This window comes from Onychomys torridus, chromosome 3 (assembly GCF_903995425.1).
Source record: "Onychomys torridus chromosome 3, mOncTor1.1, whole genome shotgun sequence".
Taxonomy (NCBI): domain Eukaryota; kingdom Metazoa; phylum Chordata; class Mammalia; order Rodentia; family Cricetidae; genus Onychomys; species Onychomys torridus.
Genome location: NC_050445.1, coordinates 4,673,713 through 4,686,991, shown reverse-complemented (window position 1 = coordinate 4,686,991; position 13,279 = coordinate 4,673,713).

The window sequence follows — 13,279 nt, the reverse complement described above, 5'->3', positions numbered from 1 at the left end:
TATTTTTTTTCATATTATGGAAAACAGTATAAAATTACTGAATGGCATTAACACTAACATTAGGGATTGTGTAAAAACAAATGAAATGTCTCTTCTGACTCTGAGACAGCCCAGGCCTGCAGCTGTGCAGTAGACTGACCCATAGAAGAAAAAAAGATTGCCTCTCTCCACAAGGGGGTCCCAGCCTTGCACCTGCCTGAAGATCTGGGCTGATACCAAAACAGCAAGGTCATGTTTTGAAATATTCTTACTGAAAGAAGCTAATGATTAAAAAAAAAAATCAGTATACTCCACTCAAAAACTAGCACCATCTTTTAATAGCTACAACTTGATCATCTCAGATACTGGCTAGATACATAAGCCTGGCCATTGATTACTCCAACTAAAAAGTTAGATTGAGCCAGGCATGATGTATTAAGATCCTGTCTCAGGAGAAAAAAATTAGGCTGCAATTTTGTTAATGAAGTCACCTCCCATGACATCCCTGAGCTTTCCTTAGGTGCATTTTATGATGCTGATGAGGTAGGAGCCAGTTGTCAGTAGGCAGAGAACAGAGCCCATGGTGAAAACCACAAATTGCTCACACGTTACAGTGAGAACAGACATCAAGATTAAAAAGGAACTTAGGGTTAAAATGGTGAGGCCAGGAGCACTAGACAGGAAAAGCAGAGAAGCTTGAAGATAGCTGTAAGATAGCCAAGTGGACCTCATGAGAGGCAGGCGAAAACTCTTAAGGAGCAAGGCCAATGCTCAGGGAATGGCTGGCTAGCTTCCGTGAGATACTCCTTACCCTCAGTGTCTTAGTTAGAGTTCTATTGCTGTGAAGAGACACCCTGACCACAGCAACTCATAAAGGAAAACATTTAGTTGGGGCTGGCTTACAGTTCAGAAGTTTAATCCATTATCATCATGGCAGGAAGCATTGCAGCCTGCAGGGAGACATGGTGCTGGAGAGGTAGCTGAGAGTTTCTACATCTGGATCTGCAGACAGCAAGGAGAGAGAGAGAGAGAGAGAGAGAGAGAGAGAGAGAGAGAGAGAGAGAGAGAGATTTGGCATTTCTTGAGCATTTGAAACCCCAAAACCCACCCCCAGTGACATACTTCCAACAAGGCCACTTCTCCTAACAGTGCCTCTCCCAATGAGCCTATGGGGGCCATTTTCATTCAGACCACCACAGTCAGGGAACACATGCACACTTAGGGAACTAGGCACCACTGCTCTTTTATATATCCCTGTTTCTAATGCAGCTAACTGTAACAAATTAAATTCTAAGTAAGACTGGCTTCTAGCAAGCGGCCTCCACCTACTCAGGGAAGAGACCAGACCATCCTACAGACACGAAGTTGACCAAGAATGACTATAACTGCTTCTTACAGCTGTAAGAAAAAAGGACTTGAGACACCCGCCAGGTCTTAGGTAGCAAGGTCAATGGCTAACAAAGCACAAGTCAGACACGGCTAGAGGAGTGACTCCACCACCCTTTACTGGGCGGGTAGTGTCGGAACAGAGCGTGATAATCATTTCTGGTTAGACCAGGAGGTCATGCAGACAGGGTGTGTGCTTTCCATTGGTTTGGCTCATGAGAGCCCAGAGAACCAATAAAGATTACCTTGGCTTCAGTCTGCCTCTTGCTAATGGTTCTATAAAAACCCCTAGACAGGAAAGCTCAGTGGCTTTTCTCTCTTCTGGGAACTCCTCTCACTTTCCAGGGTTTCATTTTTCCTAATTCCTCACTGTTCCTTAATAAGTCGTAGGAAAGCTTGTGTTTCACTTTGTTTAGTCCCATAAGAGTTCAACTTTAATATTCATTGGTGTAAGACAACAAGCTGGAGGCCTGACCCAGTTACATCTTTGGTGACTATGAGCACCTGAAACCCTAGATCTTTGGACCAAGAACAACTGTAGAGAGAGGACCTTTTATACTCAAGAATCCCGGAATCACTAAATGACCTCACAGGGGTCATTCAACAAGTCTAGAGAAAGTGACTGAAATTTCCTAAGATGCAATCATACATAGCTACACAATGAGTGTGTGTAGAGTTCTGGTAGCTTCTAAAGTTTAGGACAGATGAATGTACTGGCAAAGGTTTTAAGAATGGAGGAAACACATGACCCCCATTTGTTATGAAATAATGGGATTTTTTTCATCTGGTAGCTTATAAGTATATTGACATCATAGAGGATAAATAGAGGTTTGGCCAAGGCCCCATAAGCTATCTAGACCAGGATCCATATCCTGTGTGGTGACTGTGTATCATTCTATGTGGTGACCATGTTATCTGTAGCCGGAAGGTTTCTCTGGTCCCACCCAGCCCTGCAGTTCTGGGGCATTTATAAAATAATCATTCAGAGGCTTATTATATGGCCTATGTCAGGCTTCTTGCTAGCTAGCTCTTACAACTAACCCATTTCTATAAGATTATAACCTATTCTTATAATCTATAAGTTGCCACATGGCCATGGCATTACCGGTCTGCTGGCATCTTGCTGCTCCTTTGGTGGTGGCTGGCATCTCCCTCCCCTCTCCTTTCTTCTCTCCATGTATCTGCTTAGATTTCCCACCTGCCTCTAAGCTGCCTTGCCATGTGCCAACGCAGCTTTATTTATCAACCAACCAGAGCAATACATATTCACAGCATACAGAAAGACATCCCACAACACTTCCCCTTTTCTGTCTACTCAAAAAGGAAGATTTTAACTTTAACATAGTAAAATTACCTATAATAGAACAGTTATCAAGCAGGAATTAGAGTTATAATATCTAGTCTATTTGTATTTAGCAAAGTTAAAGAAAATATTCTATCTATTCTATAGTTATCTTTCTCTCTGTGAAGGGAGATCACCCCCTTCTTCGGGGCAATTGCTATCTCCTTAACTCCCCACCCAATTTGTGACTGGCAGGGACAGCTGGGAGGCTGTGTCTTGAGCCAAAAAGCCTAGTTGAAGAATGGGCAGAATTCTGGCAGCTGAAGCCTGGGTAGAATCCTGTCTTCACCTCTCCAGGGTCTTCAAAGGTGGCATAGATCCAGTGAGGACCCTTCACAGAACCCTCGCCTCCACAGCTGTGGTGGGAGTCCATCTTCTCACAGATTGGAGTTGGGAAGGCAATGCCTGAGCACTGCCAGTGGCTGCGCCCTTCCCTCAGAGCACCACCAGGCTCAAAGGAAGAGAGGCAGCAGCCAGAAATGAGGTCTGGGGCCCGAGACACCCTGCAACCTCAAAGTCAGTTTCCTAAAGTACAAGCTAAACAGTGGGATTTCCACCAGCAGAAAAAAAGGAAGGACGGCGGACTTCTGGCTTATGAGCTTTAGACCCATGGCATGAAGTCTAAACAACCCCATGCAAAAATCATTTGCCAACTATTGTTTGCATTCCACTTGCCAGCTGCCGGTTTATAGCATTCTCCACAGCATGGTTAACAGCAGCTGGAGTTATCTCTGCCTGGGAGTTTGAACACAGTTGGAGAGATGGGCAGCACAAACACAGCGGCAAGCACTGTGGACAGCAGGGGACTGCAGAAGTGGGGCTGTGTGCATGCCCTGAGCCAGGCTCAAAGGGCACATGGCCTACGTCAGTGCTTGTTTTTCTTGTTGTTGTTGTTTTGTTGGTTTTTCGAGACAGAGTTTCTCTGTGTAGCTTTGGAGCCTGGCCTGGAGCTTGCTTTGTATACCGGGCTGGCCTCGAACTCACAGAGGTCCACCTGCCTCTGCCTCCCCGGTGCTGGTATTGAAGGCATGTGCCACCACCAGCTGACTTGTTTTGTTTTTTGAGACAGGATCTTATGTAACTCAGGCTGGCCCCAAACTATGTAGTTGAGGATGACCTTGAACTCCTGATTCTCCTGCTCAGTTGTTAGATTACAGGCATGCACTACCACGTCTGGCTGGGTTTTTGCTTTGTCAATTTTTAACTCTATTGTAATTTGAAGATCTATCCACTATCTTTGAAGATAATATATCCAGTAGTTCCCTCATTTTCTGACACCCAGTGGGTAAATGAAATGGCAGACTAATGACCCTTCTATGTCTTATGCTCTTCCTCGATATAAATGCCTATGATAAAGTTTATTTTATAAGCGAGGCACAGTAAGAGATGCCAGTGACAACATTTTAGACAATTAGCAGACTTTGTTGGGATCATCAAAGGTAACATGCTGCTGATCTTTGGAACATTTCAGGGAAATATCAATGTCTTGATAAGCAGCTGTGTAGTTAGAGTTTTCCTGCCTGGCCCATAGTCAGGACAAATCTCTCTCACCTGCCAGTCCCACAGTCGCTCAGACCCAACCAAGAAAGCACACAAAAACTTATATTGTTTACAAACTGTATGCCCGTGGCAGGCTGCTTGTTATCTACCTTTTCTATCTTAAATTAACCCATTTCTGTTAGTCTATACTTTGCCACATGGCTTGTGGCTTACCACATGTTGCTTCTCATGGCGGCGGCTGGCGGTGTCTCCCTCCAGCTTTCTGTTTCCCAGAATTCTCTTCTCTCTTGTCCCGCCTATACTTTCTGCCTAGCCATTGGCCAAACAGTATTTTATTTGTACAGAGCGATATCCACAGCACAGCTGCCTATTAGTAGAATTATATCAGTTCAGTGGATAGGGAAGAGTTATTCTAAATCAAGATGAGGGGGTTGAAGAAATGGCTCAGCTTGTAAAGGCACTTGCTGCTGAAACTGGTGACCTAAGTTTTATGTCCTGGACCTCCATGGTGGAAGAAGATAACTGTAGCTGGAGAGCTTCTCTCCAGCCCCCGCCAAGCCCTGTTAGTCCAACAACCCACTTATAAAGTAAACACACAGACATTCATATTATTGAAACTGCTTGGCCATTAGCTCAGGCCTACCATTGTCTAGCTCTTACTCTTATATTTAGCCCATTTCTATTAATCTATACTTTGCCATGTGGCTCGTGGCTTTCCAGTACCTTATGTCTTTTCTATCATGGCGGTGGCTGGCAGCGTCTCCCCTCAGCCTTCACTTCCCCACCTTCTCCTCTTCCTTGTCCCGCCTACCCTATGCTTCTTGCCTGGCTACTGGCCAATCAGTACTTTATTTATTTTAACCAATCAGAGCAACACATTTGACATACAGAACATCCCACAGCAGATAACCATACCTGCAAGGTATCCCCCCTGTGCACCCCATCACATGCAAAATAAATACATGTAAAATAAATATTGACTAAAAACCAAGATATGAAAAACTTAGTGTGATGGCACATGCCTGTAATCACAGCACTTGGGAGGTTAAGACAGAAGGGTAGCTGGAAGCTTGGGGCCAGCTTGATTGACATAGCAAAGTCCATGTAACCAGTGATACAAGGGAGACCCTATTTCAAAGAAGGAAGGAAGGAAAAGTTTTTTTAATTTTATTTATTTTGGTTTTTTGAGATGGGATCTCTCTATAGCCCTGACTATTCTGGAACTCACTATGTAGACCAGGCCAGTTTCAAAGTCACAGAGATCTGCCAGCCTCTGCCTCCTAAGTACTGGAATTAAAAGTGTGTGCCATGCCACCATGCCCAGCAAGAAAAGTAAGTAAGTAAGTAAGTAAGTAAGTAAGTAAGTAAATAAATAAATAAATAAATAAATAAATAAAGCAGAACAAAGGCAAAGAGAATGGTGGAACCATTGAGTTGATTTGAAGATGAATCTGGCCTGGGAGGTGGTGCTTTATAGAGTGCATGAACAAATGTGAGTGAAACCCTGGGTTCCACCCTCAGGGCTGCATAAAACGGGCATCCTGGTTCACAGCTGGAAACTAACACTCAACTTGAAGATGAGAGGAACAATTCAAGGATACCCTTGGCTACATAGTGAGTTTGAAGCCAGCCTGATACACATGATACTCTCTCAAAACAAACCCTACTAGGTTAAAATTAAAAGTGGGTAGAGAGCTGGGAAGACAGCTCAGTCAGTAACGTGCTTGCCTTGCAAGTGTGAGGGACGGATGTAGAAAGGGTGGGTCTGGTAGCATGTTCATGGAATCCCAGCAGAGAAGAGAAAGAAGGCAGATATTGGGCCTAGCCTACTTAGTGAGTCTCAGGTCTCAGGGAGAGATCCTATCTCAAAATACAATGTGGATAGCTCCTAAGGAATGATACTGGACATCCTGGAGGCTGGCCTCTGGCCTCCACATGCACCCATACATGTCTACACAAGCACACACAGAAATTGCTCTGTACCTGTAGACGTTTAAAGTGTGAAAAATGAGGCTGGAGAGATGGCTCACAACCAAGAACATGTGCTGTTCTCACAGAGGACATGGTTTTGTCTCCAGCACCCATGCTGGGTGGCTCACAACTGTCTGCAACTCCAACTCCTCAGGGATCTGACACCTCTGGCTTCTTTGGACACCTGTACTCACAGGCACACAAAGACATACACATATACATCTATTTTTAAATGTGAAAATACAAGCCACAAACCAAGAAAAGATATTTGCAGCTCACTCAACAAATAATCTGTGCCCTGTACATTACAAATCTCTTACTAAAAACACACAAATAGGCCAACAGGAAAATAGGCAAAGAAAAACACAGATTACAAATGAAGAAACTCAGTGGCTAGCAGCAATATGAGAAGCTGCTAAGGCTCATACTATAGAAGAAATAAAATTAATCACATTTCACACCGGTCAGAGTGGAGATGTTCAACTAGCGCCAGTGAGGGTGTTCATGGTGCTGGAAACACTGTAGAGGAACCATTGTGGAGAGCGGCTTGGCAACATCAAATGTGGACTCTCCAAACAACCACATAACCTGGAGAGTTGTGCGCATGTGTAAGATACGAACCAGTTATTTTTGCAGCATCGGTCACAGGAGCAAAGTCAACAAAATTTCCAAACCAAAGCACGTAGAAAACCAAATTAGAAGGAGAAAGAAGAGGAGGAAGGGGAGAGAAAGAGAAGGGAGGAAGAGGAGAAGGAACAAAAGCAGGAAGGGAAGGAGAGGGAAGTAGGGAGGGAAAGCAGGAGGAAGAGGGGAGAGGAGGAAGAGGGAGAAACAGACTGTGATGTGTTCACAGAAATGAAAATGGCAGACTAGAACCCAACATACCAATGTGGGAAAATCCACGAGCTTTTCTGGCCCAAGGTCACAAGCTGCATTTAAAAGTCAGGTTCCTGGGCTGGAGAGATGGCTCAGCCGTTACAGACCAAAAGTAAAAAGTCAACATCCTGCATCTCAATAAGCTGAGGTATCTTCCATCCAGCTCTGTTATTTGTGTCCCCGCCTCATTCAGAGAAGACTGACAAAGGACTTGGCAGGGTGTGCCTCAGTGTATCTGGCTTGGTCCAGGTTTAGGCTGGTAGTGACACCACAGGATGAGCTGCGTCTTCATTGATCGCCAATGTGGGGGAGGGGGCACACTCATAGGGACAGTGGCTTAGATTCCGTGGTGAGGTGACATTGGCCTGTTTTTCACCTGGAAGTTCTCACTCTGTATGTAACACACATCTTGTGGAGTCAATGAGACCACATGAATGTCCCACTTCCGACAGAGTACCTTGAAGAGGTTTGTTAACACTAGTGATTCCTGTCTGAATCGATAGTTACTATAACAAGCATCAAACACTGCTGCCTAAGCCCATGATCCTGTGTTTATGGCTAGTGATGCTGCTGTGAGGGGGGTTTTCTCTTGCCTATTAGTTCATGTCTTCAGTAATTGCTTTTTGTCTGCATGGAACCATGGCTTCTTTTTTTCAATTTTCATAGATTTGGCTGATGAAAACAAATCTCTGGTTTGTGTCATTTAATCACAGTCCCTTAGGTCAGTGTCTCCGACAAGAAGACACAACTTCTTCAGCTATGACTAGGTCCCTCCTTTTAAAGCAACAGCAGAAACAGTAAGAGATGAGTCAGGCCTGAAGCAGGGCTTCCCTCCCAGGCCTCCTGATGATTGACAAGAAAGTGAGTCAGGCTGGGAGGGTACACGTGGTGTGTCAGACAAACCAGCTTTACCAGCAACTGCTCCGCACACATAAATCCCAGAACAGCAGTCAAGGAGTTGTGTCCTTGGGGTGGGACACACACAGCATGAAATGTGTAGTGCAGTGGCATCCAAAACAGCCGTATTGGTGAACAGTCATCCACACCCCAGCTCCAGAATCCCTTCATCTTTACAACAACCGTGAAACAACAATCGTGAAACTCAATGAAAGAGGAACCCAGCATTGCTTAAGTGTGGGTCTAAGTCCTGTGAAAGTGTAAGTGGTACAGCCCACCTCAGCTAGGATGTACCAATAGCTGCGCTTTATACCCCTTCTGGTCCACTGTGTGCCTTTTGGTTGCCTTTTCTAGAAAGTCTTACAAGTGATCTTGCCCGGTGCACTCTTCCTCAGCCCAGTGTATCTGGGATTTCTCCACTGGGGTGTGACTGTGTTCTCTCCTTGCCAAGTGGCCTGTCATTCCAGCACTCAGCAGGCTAGAACAGGATTGGCTTGAATGTGAGACAGCCTGAGCTACATAATGAATTCAAGGCCAGTGTGGGATACAGTGTGAGACCCTGTCTTTTTAAAAAATGAAGCAGAGGAGGAGGGCAAGAGAGGAGAGAGAGAGAGAGAGAGAGAAAGAGAGAGAGAGAGAGAGAGAGAAGAAGGGATGGAGAAAGGGGGAAGAAAGACAAATATTCTCAGACATAGTCATGTTTTTGTTTCTCTCAAGCAGATAAGCAGACACTTAGAAGTGACATTTTTGGGTAACATGAGAAACCTGAGTTTATCCACCAAGAACTGCCTGCTGGTTTTCAAAGTGAGGCCATATCCCCCATGGGCACTAGCAGCTCATGGGAGACACTAGTGCCCCAGTCCTTGTCAGCACTTAGAACTTTCCGTTTGGTCTGTAAAAACAGTCAATTTTGGCCATTGAAGCAGATGTGTAGTGGTTGGTGTTGCACTGTGGCTTTAACTTGAATTTTCCTAGTGACAATTAAGGACACTGGGTGTTTTGCTCTGCTCTGGTTCCTACATACCTTTGCTAGTAACACCTGTGCAAACCCTTTGCCCATTTTTTGGTGGATTTTCTTCTCTTACCAAGTTTTGAGAATCTTTTTATGTGATGGACACAGGCTTGTGTTTTGAAAATACTTTCTCCAGTTGGTGACATGTATAGTAGGCTTTCTCAGACCACCAGGCCCCAAATCATAACATGGAGACCTATTATTAGTTATGAATGCTCCGCCTTAGCTTAGGCTCGTTCCTTGCCAGCTCTTGTAACTTAACCTGTTTCTCTTCATGTAAGTTTTGCCTCGGGGCTTTTTACCTTTCTTTCATTCTGTGTGTCTTACTTTTCCATTTCCTCTGTGCCTGGCTGGCTGGTGGCTGCCTGGCTGACTGGCCCCAGGTGTCTCCCTCTCTTTCTCCCTCATTCTCTCTTCTCTCTCATTCCTGAGCCTAGATTTCTTTTCCTACTTATTCTCTCTGCCCACCCCACCAGCCCTGCCTATCCCTGTACTGCCTAGCTATTGGCTGTTCAGCTTTTTATTAGACCAACCAGGTGCCTTATGCAGGCAAGGTAAAACAGCAATACATCTTTACATAATTAAACAAATGCAGCATAAACAAATTTAGCACATCTTGCCTAGTTAAATATTCCACAACAGAAATAATCTCTTCAGTGTGTGTGTGTGTGTGTGTGTGTGTGTGTGTGTGTGCACATGTACACACATGCACATGCATGTGTTCACTTTTTTCAAGACAGGATATCTCAGTGTAGCTCTGGATGTTGTGGAACTTGCTCTATAGACCAGGCTAGCCTCAAGCTCAGAGATCTACCTGCCTCTGTCTGTGGAATTCTGGGATTAAAGGCATGCACCACCATGCCCAGCTTCTCTTCAAATTTGTAACCTTTCTTAAGGAGAGAATAAGTCTGTAGTTAAGATGAAGTGTGTCTACCAGTTTCCCCCCTTGACTTGTATTTTTGGTCTGCTAAGTAATCTTTGGTTAATACAAGGCAAAGGTTTCTTCTATAAATTTTATAATTTAGTTTTTACATCTAAGTCTCTAATCCACTTTGAGTTCATTTTGATTATAACAAGAGTCCTAGTTCATTCTTTTTCCACTGAAAATATTGTTTTCTGATACTGAAGGTAATGCAGGCTCATTGTAGAAAATATGAAATAGTGAGAAAAACAAAGATAACCTTTATCTTGGTCCCTTTATGCTACTGTAACCAAGTACCATTGATTGGCTAATTTATAAAGAGCAGAAGTTTATTTCTTCTAGCACTGGAAGCTCAAAGCCCAAGATAAAGGCGCCTACAGTAGGTTCAGGGTCTGATGGGGACCACACTTCCAAGTGGTACTGTGTGGCCGCATCCCTGGGAGGGAGGAAATATTCTGTTCTCACATCATTGAGAGGAGGACAGGCCCATTCACCAGGGGAAGAGCCCTTGAGACCTAATCTCTATTAAGGCATGCCTCTTAATCCTTTCACGTTGTCCATTCCTTTTGAACATCTGAATTTAGGAGGGAATACATTCAAACCACAGAAGCCACTGCCCAGATATTCAGTAACCTGTGACCTAGGCATCTCCTTTATTAATGTGTGTTGCCTTAGTTATGGTTTATTTGGCTTACACTTCCTGATCATAGTCCATCGCTGGAGGAAGCCAGGACAGGAATTCAAGCAGGGCTGGAATTTGGAGGCAGGAATTGATGCAGAGGCCATGGAGGGGAGCTGCTTACTGTCTTGCTTCCTCTGGTTTGCTCAGCCTGCTTTCTTATAAAACCCAGGACCACCAGCCTAGGGATGGCACCACCCACAATGAGCTGGGCCCTCCCCCCATTGGTCACTAATTGAGAAAATGCCTTACAGCTGGATCTTGTGGAGGCATTTCCTCAACTGAGGCTCCTTCCTTTCTGATGATTCTAGCTTGTGTCAAGTTGACACACAAAACTAACCAGTACATGTATCATTTTATTTAATTTTGCTCATACTGTATATAAAATGCTTATATATTTAGTCTCTTATTATAGCTACATGGTTGTGTATAGTAGTACTTTCTCATGGGACCACAAGCCCCCAAATATTGACACAGAAATATATCATTAATTATGAAAACTTGGCCTTTAGCTTAGGCTTGTTCCCAACAGCTCTAATAACTTAAATTAACCTGCTTCTACTAATCTACGTTCTGTCACGTGGCTTTTTACCTCTCTTCCATTTTATATGTCCAACTTACTCTGTGTCTTGCTGGCATCTCTCATGAGCTTAAATTCATCCCCAGTTCCTCTCTCTCCTCAGAAATCCTGCCTGTTCCCTCCTGTCTAGCTATTGGCCATTTTGTTGTTTAGTTTAGCAATGGAAAGCCACCTTGGTGGGTTGGAGCCAAGGGGCACCAGAAAGTCACACCATGCAGAAGAGCTCATGTTGGAGGTTTATTGGGGAGAGGTACAGAGGCACAAAGACCAGCTTCTGGGGGTAAGAGCAGTGGGAGTGGGGAGAGAGACAAACAGACACACACACACACACACACACACACACACACAGACAGACACACACAGAGGCAGACAGACAGACAGACACACACACACACACACACACACACACACACACACACACACACACACGAGGGGCTTGCCTTTTAGAAGGAGATGTAGTGTGTGCAAACTGGGAGTGGCTGTAGCTGATGATGTGTCCTGGCTGCTGCTGCTGCTGCTGCTGCTGCTGCTGCTGCTGCTGCTGCTATGTCCTGCTGCTATGTCCTGCTAGGTCCCCAACAGCAGGCCAGTGTAAATGCCTGAATGCTAACTGTAGCTGAAAGTTTTCCTGTGTCCCGCCTGGTCCATGGCCCCTCAGTGTTGCAGCTGTTCAGACCCAAGTAAACACAAAGAGGCTTATATTATTTTTAAAACATGCCCATGGTAGGCTTTTTGCTAGCTAGCTTTTATATCTTAAATTAACCCATTTCTATAAATCTATACTTCACCATGTGGCTTGTGGCTTAGTGGTACTTTACATCTTGCTTCTCTTGGTGGCACTGGCAGCATCTCCTCTGTTCTGTTTTCTCCTCTCTCTCTCTCTCTTTCTCTCTCTCTCTCTCTCTCATTAAAATATCCTGCCTAAGGGGGATCAAGATCTGTCCCTGGTCTATGGGCAGGCTTCTGGAATCCAGTGCCTATGGTGTGACACCTTGCACAGCCTTGGTGCAGTGGGAAGGGCCTTGGACCTGCCTAGGCTCTGTGTGTTGGGCTCTGTTGACTCCCCATGGGAGACCTTGATTTGGAGGATGTGGGGATGTGGGGTGGCTTGAGAAAGAGGGCTGGGGGGTGGGAGGAGGGAGGAGGGGGATCTGTGGATAGTATGTGGAGTGAGTAGAAAGTTTCTTAATAGAGAAAAATGAAAAAAAAGAAAGTGAATTCAGTACATTTTGGACTCACCAAAATAGGATAAATAATGGAGTATTTTCTCTGAATTTGTCAAGTGGTAATAGACTAGACATTATTGATGTAATTATTGCTTATTTATTATATATAGTTATTGTATTCATTGTATATAGTTTTCCTTATATTAGTTGTAATATCTTTTTAAAATTTTAGACAAAGGGGGAAATGTGGTAATATTTGTGTATGCTCTAACAAATAAAGCTTGCCTGAAGATCAGAGGGCAAAGCCAGCCGCTAGTTAGCCATAGAGGCCAGGTAGTGGTGGCTCACACCTTTAATCCCAGCACTTAGAAGGTTGAGACAGGAGTTGATATGGCTGAGTGGAGAAAAGGAATATAAGGCAGGAGGAGACAGGAGCTCAGTCCTTTGGCCTAAGGAGTTGGTGAGGTGCAAGGTGGCTGTGGCTTGTTCCTTTGTCTCTCTGATCTTTCAGCATTTATCCTGAAAAAAAAAAAAAAAAAAAAAAGTCCTGGCTAACCTTATTCCTTCTCACCATTGGCCAAACAGCTTTATTTATCAACCAATCAGAGCAACACATATTCACAGCGTACAGAATGGCATCACTCATCTGCTAACACATTTAGCTCTTTATTAGACCAATCAGAAGGTGTCTTGGCCAAGACACATCTTCACAGTGTACAGAATGATTATCCCACAACAGTTATCTTTTCTAGGGTTACTATCGCTGTGATAAAACTCCATGGTCAAAAGCAACTAGGGGAGGAGAGGGGTTTTCAGTTTACACCTCTCACGTTACACTCGCTCCATCACTAAGGGAAGCCAGGAACTCAGGGCAGGAACCTGGAAGCAGGAGCTGAGTAGAGACCATGGAGGAGTGCTGTTTACTCCATTGTTCCCAGGGCTTTCTCAGATCACTTGTACCATCAAGGA